This window comes from Dipodomys merriami, unplaced genomic scaffold (genome assembly GCF_024711535.1).
Source record: "Dipodomys merriami isolate MVZ:Mamm:240054 unplaced genomic scaffold, mDipMer1.0.p SCAF_1, whole genome shotgun sequence".
NCBI lineage: Eukaryota > Metazoa > Chordata > Mammalia > Rodentia > Heteromyidae > Dipodomys > Dipodomys merriami.
This window is the reverse complement of record NW_027202270.1, coordinates 70,763,606-70,775,723: the sequence shown is the minus strand read 5'-3', so window position 1 is coordinate 70,775,723 and position 12,118 is coordinate 70,763,606. Positions and strand designations below refer to the sequence as shown.

The 12,118-nt window shown below is 33.1% G+C and overlaps 1 protein-coding gene across 5 annotated transcripts in view; it reads right to left on the bottom strand.

The window, feature by feature from the left end:
• Lrp1b (LDL receptor related protein 1B) overlaps positions 1 to 12,118 on the bottom strand; it is a 1,866,674-nt gene that overhangs the window by 1,375,467 nt on the left and 479,089 nt on the right. The window lies entirely within an intron of this gene.

Genomic DNA, 12,118 nt, shown 5'->3' with positions numbered 1-12,118 from the left:
TGCTCTTTAGTGTTCCTGCTGCTGTGTAACATCTTCCCTTTGTGTGCAAGGTGGATCTAGTGCCTTACAAGTGAAACAAAGTAAAACAAAGTGATGAGATGTCTCTCTCTGAGAAAAAGTTTCCAAAATCCTACCTTTGCTCTTGCTCTGGCTTTTTTCTAAGTAAAATCAGCTGCTATTTTGCATGCCATGCTACAGAATGGTGTCCTTGCTAATGAAACAGAAAGGACTTTTTCCAACAGATTGTGAGGACCTGAGACTTTCAGTACAGCTCATTAGGAAGTATACTTTGTTAACCACATGAGTAAGCTGAGCTTTGAATCTTCCCAGTCAAGTCTTCAGATAAAAGCACTGACAAAGCTAAACCCCTGAGTACAGCATCAGCAACAACATGAGGTAAAGATACACATGTAAGTTCTGCACCTACAGAAATGCTTAAGATATAGACACAGATTGCAGTATTAATTCATTAACATTTGAGAAATTTTACCATGCTAGAATAAATTATATATCATTATGCAATATATAGTAGCAATTTTCTTCTCAAATAAGCAAAAATCTGAAACTGATTAAAACAAGTGTTATTTATTCTATGAGATCTGTGGACTATTGATGGGTATGCTCTTTAGAAGTCAAATTAACTCTCTTTAATAAAAGAAGTTGAACCAGGTTACCAGTACCTTAGATTCACTCCAGCAGAGAATGTAAACAAACATGAATATGGGACATCTGTTTTTAAAATGGAAAAATTAGACAAATTATATATCCATCTATATGAGAATGGATCAATTTTGACAATTTCTGTTGTGGAATACTAGACAAGTTACGAGTGGTTTTTATTTGCATGCAATGATTGGTAAAATATGAACTAATTATTTGTTATTACATATATAGACTTAGGAGATGTAATTAATACATTCATGTACAAAACCAATTATTTTCATATGTATAAATAAGCTGGGTAGGATACATACCTATCTTAGAATAATAGTAACTAGAATGGAATGATGAAACAAACGTAAGTGAGGTGGACTTAAATCATACGAGTAACATTTGCTTAAAAAATTCAAAGTATCTGTGCTAAAATTTCAGCATTAGTGAAATCAGAAGATGATTGGGTGCATGGCTATAAATTATATTTTTCTAAGCATTTTCTAGTGTATTGGAAATATTTCAGATTATTTTTAACTGTAAGAATTTTCAGTCAGGGCCTGAGGATGGAGCTCAGTTGTAGAACTCAACTCAGCTCTAGGTTCAATGCCACAAACCATGAAAATCATCATCATCATCATTAACATTGTTGTTGTCATTGTCATCATTGTCATCATCAAGAATTTTCCATCAAATTACTTAAAAATGTGATAGTGTTTATGGCAAACACTATAAAGATGTTTGATGACTAAATTTAGAAAAGTATTAGAGATAAATCAACAATGGTGTTTGAAAAGTACATATATATTAGAAAAGTACCATTCAGTGTTTTCCTAACCTTGGTTAACATGATACAGAGATGTAGGGAAAGTTCGTTCTTTTTAACACAAGATTTTTTTTTGTCAAAAATGAAAACTATAAGAGCTAAACGGAATTAGAACTACTATATTCATGTGTTAATTTTCCTCATACTTCATTTACTTTCTGAATGTCAGGTCAATTATTACTATTACACATCGACTGGGTAATTAGAAGATCAAATGTTAATGCTCTCTCAGGAATACTTTTCTGCTTTCTACTTCCAATTTTCCTGACATCTCTGATTTTTCCTGACTGCTTTTATAACAGATTTAATAGTGCATATAAGCAAAGCTGTTTAACAAAACTTTCTAGAGATATTATTGTTTTGCTTTCATCTCCATCTGATCCCTCTGTCCAGTGTAACTCATCATGATGTATCAGCTACTTGTATTCCTAACTTAAAGGAGCACTGAGTCTACCAAGACAACTAAACTGAATATATACATATATTTTATTTTGACTTGCATCAGTTCTGTTTCTAAAGTTTGTCTCAGAAGCTGACAAGATTTAACCTTGCAGCAGGAAACTAGAATTGAGAGTAGAGAGACAACAATGTGAAAGAGATCCTGTTAATCTTTCACACAGCTTGACTGTGGAATATAGCTATTATGAGGTTGAAAATTGGAATTGCCTGTGAGTTTGTTGGGATTATTTTGTGCTTCCACATTCTGTTGAAATGAAGAATAGTAGGAAATTTAGAAATCGTATGATTTGGGGTGCTGGGAATGTGGCTTAGTGAGACTGTGCTTACCGAATGCATGGAGCGCTGGGTTCAGTTCCTTAGTAACACATAACAGTTGCTGTGTGGCTGTAGCTCTCAAGTGGTAGAGTGCTAACATTAAGCAGAAGAATCTCAGGAACAGAGCCCAGACCCTGAGCTCAAGTCCCAGGACTGGCAAAAAAATAGTATGATTTGGAGATGATTTTATTTAAATCTCTGCTTTTATTTTATTTATTTATTTATTTATTTTGCCAATCTTGGGTCTTGAAATCTGGGCCTGGGCACTGTCTCTCAGGTCTTCAGCTAAAGGCCAGCACTTTACCACTTGAGCCACAGCACCACTTCTGGTTTTCTGTTTATTGGAGATAAAAGTCTCACAGACATTTTTGCCAGGCCTAGCTTTGAACCGTGATCCTCAGATCTCAGCCTCCTGAGTAGCTAGGATTACAGGTGTGAGCCACTGGTACCCAACAAATCTCTGCTTTTATAGTCAGCAAAATCCAGATAAAGTCAGAAATGTGTTTGAGGGAAGACCTAGTTATCATATTACCTTCATGACTAATGAAATTTTCTTTCTAGTTCATCTAACATCTTCACTCAAGTTCAGAGGAAAAGAAGGTATTATGAAGTCAAGTCAATACACTCCTGTAACCATACCTACTCAGGAGCCTGAGGTTTGAGGCACGAAAGTCCATGAGTCTCTAAACTTTAATAAATCACCAAAAAAGCCAGAAATAGAGCTGTGGCTGAAGTGGTAGAGTGATACCCTTGGGATAAAAAGTTCAGGGATAGAGCCCAGGTCCTAAATTCAATCCCTAGGTCCAACACAATATAAGCAAATAACCAAAACAAAATAAAAAGACAAGGCTTTATCTAAAAATAATATCTTACTAAATTAACTTATAGGGAACTTTCATGGTAATTTTATGTTTTAATTAAAAATGTCTTATAGCACAAAGCCCTACATATGTTAATTGCAATTTCAAAGTAATAATTCATAAATATCAAACACTAATTACAGTTCAGTGTGTAGCATAAATATATGCCATATGATAATTTGTAGTATTATTTGATAGGAAATGCAAAGTAAAAATAAGAAAGTAATATTTTGGCCAGTCCAGATTTAATCTTATGACTAGAAAGGTGTTAAAAACTAAGTCCTAGAGATAGTACTAGATGATTCAGTGCTTTTGCTAATTCTAACAATAAACTACAATACAATCATTATTGCTCTTTTTGGAATTATAGTAATAGTCCCTGGTCTTTGGATGTTCATGGTATCTGTCTATAATGGAACCTTAGTGGTGCTCACATATAATCAGCCATGCGATAATGTTCCTTTCAGAATTTGGAATAAAAGAGATTTCTGCCATTATTTCAGATAGAAAGTGGGAGAAAACAAGGGAGGGAGTGACACTGTTTAACAAGAAATATACTCATGGATGACTTTGGGGAATTTACCCAAATGTTTACAAACAAGACCACACTAAAGCTACCAGCACACCTATGTTTATTGCAGCATTATTTACCATAGCTAAGATATGGAACCAACCCAGATGCCCCTCAGTAGATGAATGGATCAAGAAAATGTGGTATATATACACAATGGAATTCTATGCCTCCATCAGAAAGAATGACATTGCCCCATTTCTTAGGAAATGGAAAGACTTGGAAAAAATTATATTAAGTGAAGTAAGCCAGGCCCAAAGAAACATAGGTCCCATGGTTTCCCTTATTTGCAATATCTAGTATATGTATGAGTCAAGCAGAAAAAGTCAGATAATGTGATGTTAGGAAAATGAACCCTTAGATATGTATTTTAATGTTTTTGTCTTTCATGCATTTGTTTCTAACGCATTTCTAAGATTATTTCTTTGTTGCTTTGTATGTCCCTCCCTCACAATATAACCCCTGCTTTCACTATATTTGATGTCGGTATAATTTGTGGAGGAGATGGGGAAAAACCAGTCGTTTAAGGATACAGGTGGACCTATTACAACAATGAGAAGTACAAGTTGTCATGTTGAAAACGAACTTTACAACGTTGGTGCCGGAGGGGGGGGAAGGATTGGGTGTGGGGGAGGCTGGGAAGGGATGTGAAGGGTAAACAAAGGAGGAGGCTGCAATGCTTGATAAGAAATGAACGCATTATCTTGCCCATGTAATTGTAACCCCTCTGAACAGTATGTTCAAAAAAATTAAAATTAAAATTAAAAAAAGAAATATACTCATTACCTTACCCTCTGTATATCACCCTTCCAATCAAATAAAAGTAAATTAGAAAAAAAATATTTGTCTTACTCAGGAAAATGCAATCTAAGTAATTCAAATATCTACCCAAAACTAATAGGTTGTCCACTATTAGTAGAGAACTGTCATTAAAAGCATTCTTTCATTTAATTCCTTAAGAGAGTAATGATATTAATATGGAAAAATAACTCATTATTTTAAAGATGAAAATGTGGTTCAAATTTTATAAGAAAATAATTCCATAAATTCTTTCCCGTTAGTAGTAGCTTGTTAGTATAGCTCTACATTATGTTTCAAGTTTTAAACCAGTAAATAAACTATTAAACTATTTTACACTTTTACCTAGTTTACATAGTTGTTGGCCATTGATCACATAAAGTAAGTTGAATATATGTTATTTTTTTTCCCTTTTAAAGGTAGAACAGTAGAGTATCAACAGCTTGATAGCAAATAACTTGTATGTTTCTGGTTCATCTCTTAAAATATAACTTCATTTCTACCTTCAAGATAAAAAACAAGCAAAAGTTTTTCCATGTATAGCATTTTCCCAGTTCTGCAGGCTAAAAGACAGTTTGAAATGATCAATTCCACGAATCAAACTTTGATACCAAGACATGACTGGCATATTTACAGGTTACGGTTCAGAGGGTTAAAGCTTGTTCAGAAAATGACTCAGTGATTTAGACACTTTGAAGTAGAAACATTTGTCTGCTAGATTTTCTAGGCAAATTGTTTATAAAGATACAAACACAATTGCCTGCATGTGAAAGCATATGCACACATACTTATTCTCATAGTTTGCATGTGTATATTTTATATACAAAGCATATGGTTTCCTCATGTGTTTCTACAATAATAGCTTAGATATATTAAGCATGAAATGCCAAATAGTAGTCTAAATATTGCATATGAATACATATATTTTATTTTTATAATAGTACAGTAGGGTACATTCTATCTTCATTTTAGTGATTAAAGCATATTAAAAACCAAGACATTAATGTTAAGTAATTTTCCAAAATGAGAAGCTAAGTTAATTCCAAGCCAGCAATGACAATCTAATACCCACAATGATAATCAAAGTATACACTCATACAGAAAGTAAGGCTCTATACAACTTGGGAAGATGGATGGAGAGTGAGTGGAAGAAAAATGAGGAAGGGGGTAACAAGTTTGACAACAAATGAACATATTGCCTCACATATGTAACTGGAACCCCTGTGTATATCACCTTGACAAAAAAAAAAAAAAAAAGAAACCAAGGCTCAAAAAGATTGCATCATTCATTAAGTCAAACAAGTTAAAAGTTACACTGTAACTATTTCAGTCCAGGTAATGCGATTCTTTAGCCAGTTCTTTCATATCCATAGAGTGATGCATTGTTAGATGTTTGCCTTCAGAGTTATTAAACCTAGAAAATTATCATGATTAGATTATGTATTAAAATGTTTTGATTGAGTGGACATAGAAAATATGATCAATAAATACTTCCCTTTTCTTTTCTGATGATGAAAAGATAATAATAAAAATAATCAATAATCTATCAGGTAATCTTTATCCCCTTTCTTACCAACTGTTAACTAACCTCCGTGCAATTCAAGACCATGTCTTATTTAATAATCTGTCACTTAACTGTCAGTTCTCACAATAATGTGATTATCTCATCATTGCAATTGAAAACTTCCTTAAAATTATCTGGCTAATGATATTGATTATTATCACTAATTAATAATATCTGAGAAATCATAGATATTGCAAATATTGATTATGGTTTATTATTATTATTATTATTATTATTATTATTGGCTATTGTCTTGCTCGAATCTTTGTAGCCATAGTGCATGCGTAGGTATAAAGCTCATTATGAGTTCTAATCATTGTAAATTGATTTTGTATATGTTATCGATGTTTTTCTAATGATACAATCTAGTCAAAGAGGATTTATTATGTTAAAGATAAGGAAAACTACCAACGATAGGTAATTTACCCAAAATAGACCCAATCCAGTTCTCAACTTTAGGTCAACCTGTTACAAAAGAATATCCTGTTTCTACTAAAGACACGACCACCCAGAACACAGACGTACCTTCAATTTGATAAATGTAGATAAAGATAAAAACAACGGACGCATAACATACATCATTGTATAACAATGCACAAGCACATTGACTATGTGAATCTTTATAATCTAATTATCTATTTTGGTTTACATAACTAAATCTTTGTTGTGGTATGTGTGTATAAGTGAAATTATTAGAAAAACAGAATGGACAGCAATTCTAGATAACTCAAGGTAATTTAAGCCTAAATTTAAAGATATCTGATATTTTAGACAAATAGGAATTTTCCTTTTTGAATTTTATAAATTATTTTATTTTATTTTTTTATTTTTAAAAGGTGTAGCCCAGTCTGGTCTTGAAATTGTGATCCTCCTGCCTCATTCTCCTCAATGATTATTGGTATGTTCCACTATGGCTGGCATCTTAGATTTAAATTTAACTAAATGCTCTGTATGCTTTGTCTTAGTATATAAGGTGTATTTTAATAACTTAGAAAACATTCTTGATGAAGTTGTTTTATTTAGTGCAAATAAAATTTTAAACCAACGGAATTTTTCCACTATATAAATGTCTACTTTAATAATACAATAAACATCAGCTACTCATTTTTGAATCAGTAATGCAAATTTATTATAAAATATCATTTTTGTCTCCAGTATAAAAATACTGATTTAAATGTAAACTTTTCTATAAGATTTTTGATAGCTCCAATAAATATAAAATATGGAGATACTTAAAATTACTATCTATTCCTATAGATACTTGGAAGACTTTAATTTTAAAATGTAAACACAGTATTGTAATAAGAAAAAAGTGCAGTTTCTACCTTGATTATTTATCTACATTATTTCCTATTATGTACATTTATGCTTCCACAATTATTGCATCAGTGAATTTTAATATATGATATAAAGGCAAAATTTGAATTCCAACAGATCTATAAATCATCTTCCTCTTTCATAAATATAGACTATAAATTAAGCTAAAATGATTATCATGGCTTTATTGTCATTATTCAAGCCTACTATATCTTAATATCTCAATTAATTATGTTTCTTTGACTATTTTAATTCATGATGTCAGAAAAGCATCCCATATGTTCAAGTTAATTGTATTTTTAAGCAAAAAGCAAACTCTAGAGAAATAATTTGTACAAATGTATATCAGTATCTACACCTACACATATCTATAATTATAAATCAATATATCACATGTTTATTTAAACAAATGTATAAATATAGAAAAATGAAAGTACAAATAACATGATCATGAAGAACTCTTTTAGAAATTAGATTAGGTTTACATTTTTATCTCTATGGAAAAGAATCAGGTAAGAATGAAGTCAGATATGATAAACTAAGAAATGCAATATTAGATAATAGTGCTGTTCATGTATAATTGTGATTTTAAAAAAATATTACATTTCAGTCAGGTGCCGGTGGGCTCATGCCTGTAATCCTAGCTACTCAGGAGGCTGAGATCTGAGGATCCTGGTTCAAAGGAAGCATGGGCAGGAAAGTCTGTGTGACTGTTTTTTTTTTAATTGTGAAAATACCGTACAGAGAGGTTACAATTACATGGACAAGGTAATGAGTACATTTCTTATCAAACATTGTGCCCTCCTCCTTTGCTTCCCCTTCCCATCCCTTTCCATCACCCCGCCCCACACACCCCACCTCACCTTGTCCCACTCCCCCTGCCCAAAATTGTAAAGATCGTATTTCAACATAAGGCCTTGTACATCTCATTGTTGCAATGGGTCCACCTATATCCCTATTTAAACAATTTGTTTTTCCCTTCCCCTCCACAAATTATACCAACATGAAATACAGTGAAAACAAGGGTTATACAGTAGGGGAGGGACATAAAAAGCAACAAAGAAATATCTTATAACTATGTTAGAAACAATAGCAAGAAAGAAAAAAAAACATTTGAATACATATCTTGGGGTTCATTTCACCTAACATCAACTTATCTGACCGTTTCTGCTTGTCTCAGACATATACTAGTTAGTGCAAACTCTTATCTCCAATAAACTACCAGAAAACCAGAAGCGGTGCAGTGTCTCAAGTGGTAGAGTGCTCGCCTTGAGCTGAAAAGATGAGGGACAGTGCCTAAGCCCAGAGTTCAAGCCCCACAGCCGACCAAAATTAATTAATTAACTCATTAATTAATTCTGGAGATATGTTTCATCAAATAAAAATAAGTCAGTGCATTCTGGCAATTTGTAGCACTTTGTCATTCATCATTTAAAAGAATATGATAATTTTTTTCTACTTCTCCTTCTTCCAAGGCAACTCAATTCTATTTAAGAAGGTTTTTAGAGGCACATAGTAAACACCTCATAGGGCATAGAGACAGACAGAAGACATGTCTGAGCAAGTACTATTAACTTAAGTGCTTCACAGAAAATTCAATAATAGCTTTTTTTATTTAGCTATTTCTAAGAATATAATATTAGTTATGCTTGAGGATATTATCCAGGAAGTTCATGATAGGAGAAGTTAAAGTCAAGGAAGAGGTAGCCCATAGTTTTAGAAAGGATTTTGTAATAATGAATTTCATCTAATAGATGGTGTAGCATCTTTAATCTGGTCCATCAATAATCAAGTTTGTTGACATCTGAAAAGTACCAAGTAGCTAGATGGACTATTTTAGAAGGAACTTGAATTTTTTTCTGATTTTCCCTTTAGTATATTCCCTGAATTTATGGTTTCATACTGTAGTGATTGTGCACTGAACTATTGCAGTGACCAAAGTAAATCTGAATTCCTATGTGTAAAGTTAGAAATGCAAGTAACTTATCAATCAACACACACACACACACACACAGAGACAGACAGACAGACAGACACACACACACACACACACCAGTTTATTATTTATTTCTATTATTTTCCAGAAAAGTTGACAGAATTACAAGAGAGGATGTCAGCCTTAAGTATGCTATCTCAAAATGTCAAGGTAATTGCAAGCTCAACTCAGTTCTGTAGAACATGATGTTAATTAAAGGTGTACATAGTATATATACTTAGGTATGTGGCTTGATTCCTTAACAGCACTTGAAATTTGATATTCTCTTCCTTAATTCATGTATGCATTAGGTTGCTAACTGTTTCATTTTTTATTTCTAGGCAAACTGTACAAAGTTTTCTACTTGTATGATGTCACTTTTCTCCTTAAGTCTTTTCAGTCTGAATGTCTTTGTTGTAGTAGTTGTTCCAGAACTTACTACCCATCTGCTCTTAGGCCTGTCCATGTGGATGTCATTTGGAAAATATGAATTTAGAATTCCTAAAAAATCATTGCCTTCTGTGTAAATCTGCTCCCTGCCTTGAGGTTATCCTCTAAGCCAATATTGTGTGTGTGCACACACAATCATCCTAACTGAAAATGCATTCATCATCTCTGATTTCCCATACCTTCCATCAGAAATCTTATGAAGCAATATAGAGTCTGTTTTCTCTACCTTTCCTCTCAGACTCTTGAGTCAAGTCATCTCTACTTGGCTTACATTGGAGGAAATACTATTCAAATACTACTCCCATTTGTTTTTCTAAAGAGAAACTGATAGTGACTTTTCTAAAGCAGTCATTTAATAAAGCTACTCTTCTGCCTAAAATTATTCAATGATTGTAAACTTTGCTTAGTAAATGAGAGATCAATATCCTGACTTATGATATAAACCCTTCTTCCTTGTCTTAGTCTTCTTGTCTTCATTCTGAAATTGTAATACATTGAACTCTGAACTGCTGAGTTCCCCCAGATTGTGTTCAACACAGAGATTGTACAATTTGTTCCCTTTCCCTATCACTCTTAGTTCCTATAATCTCTCCCACTTGACTAATTCCTATTCTTTATTTCAGAATGAGATTGTCATTGCTTCTTGGGAGAGGCCTCCTCTGGTAGCTGGATTCAAAGACTGGCTTAAGCTTCCACCCTTGGTGCCCCCCTGGCAGAATAAGCTATTCACATCCTTCTATAGTACTTATCAAACTATTCAGGACTGAATACACAATTTGCCAGGACCCAGGGAAAAATGGAAAAAAATGTTCAAAAATTATGAAGACTTTCAAGAAGTTGATAGCATATCCTCAATCAAGCAATGAGCACAACTTTGTGGTTATGCAGGTCATAGACTGATGAAACTTCTTGAGTTTATTTGTTCCTTCCATCATATTGCTGTTGCTCACTAACTCATTACCTCCTAAAAAGAAGTAACAAGCACTTTACACTATCCTCAGTATTTTTTTGGAAATTAGCATTATACTTGTCCATAAAAAGAGCTAAAATATAATGATATCAATTTTAATATTGTGATGTTAACCTGTGAACCTTTGTAGCCTCCAGTAACAGTAGTATTTGTAGATCACATGTACTTTCAAGGACTATTTCATTGTATACAGTAATTTTGTCATTTGTATTTTGCCTGAGTGCTTTCCATGTTTTCCCAATTAATTAATGCGAATGAATATCATTATTCCCTCTAAAAACCTCTGGAACCTGAGTTTCTCATTCTATGTCCCTCTTATTTTCCTAAATTTCCCCAAATCTCTGTATAACCTCTGCAGTATGGTAGGAAGTGTGTAACTATGTGTGTGCATGCTGCACAAATCTGTTTAATGTCATTTCCTAAGCAGAGGATGCCAAGTTCTCTTTCTTTCTCATCTCTCTGTGGATCACTTTGAATAGCCTAGTGTCATCAACTTAACAATGATACACATTTGGGGATTCCACAACTGCCCTTTCTTACCTGCTTTACTATTTTGCAATATGTTTCTTAGAGTAGGAAAACTGAGTCTTGATAAGAAGGATCACTCAGTTAAAGGGAAGAAAAGAGGGAGAACAATGAACTAGGCCTGGGTGAAACTGAGCAACCTGCCTTAAGGAACTACACGTAAGCCACCTCTAGTTTCAGCCATAACACATTAAGCGTGTCCTGATGGCTGAATGTCCCATGCTCTGTTCTAAGAACATCTAGCTATTGATCCGGGACTTCTCCCGACAATCCAACTCTCAGTTGTATTGTATATGTATGTATGTATATATATATATATATATATATATATATATATATATATATATATATATATATATATATATATATATATATATACAATACATTATAACCAAATTTCACAGCTATCTAGCAAAAATCTCAGGATAATAAATTCAGCCTCATGCTTATCTTAAGTCCACAAGAAAAGTATTTCCCTAAAACTGCATTCTAAGAATCTGTGCCCATTACCATTAAATTGTTAGAAGAAAAAAGAAAAGAAAGTAGAAAACAGAACAATCTTCTCTATTAGACACTTTCAGGGAACAAGTAGTGCTCTTTAGGAGCCACAGTGAATGTACAGATATAATTCTGACAAAGCTGGAACAGGAAAGAAGATATTAAATGACAATAGATGAGAAGAGCATCTTGTTACTTCTTTTCTAGGCCTCATATTCCTGTAGATGATTACATCCCATTTCTGTCTATTATTTTTCTTCCTGAATACTTTTTCACAGGCTTTGTTCTGTACACTCTTCATCTTTGATGTTCCTTTTGATAGCTTCTTTTTAAACCCCT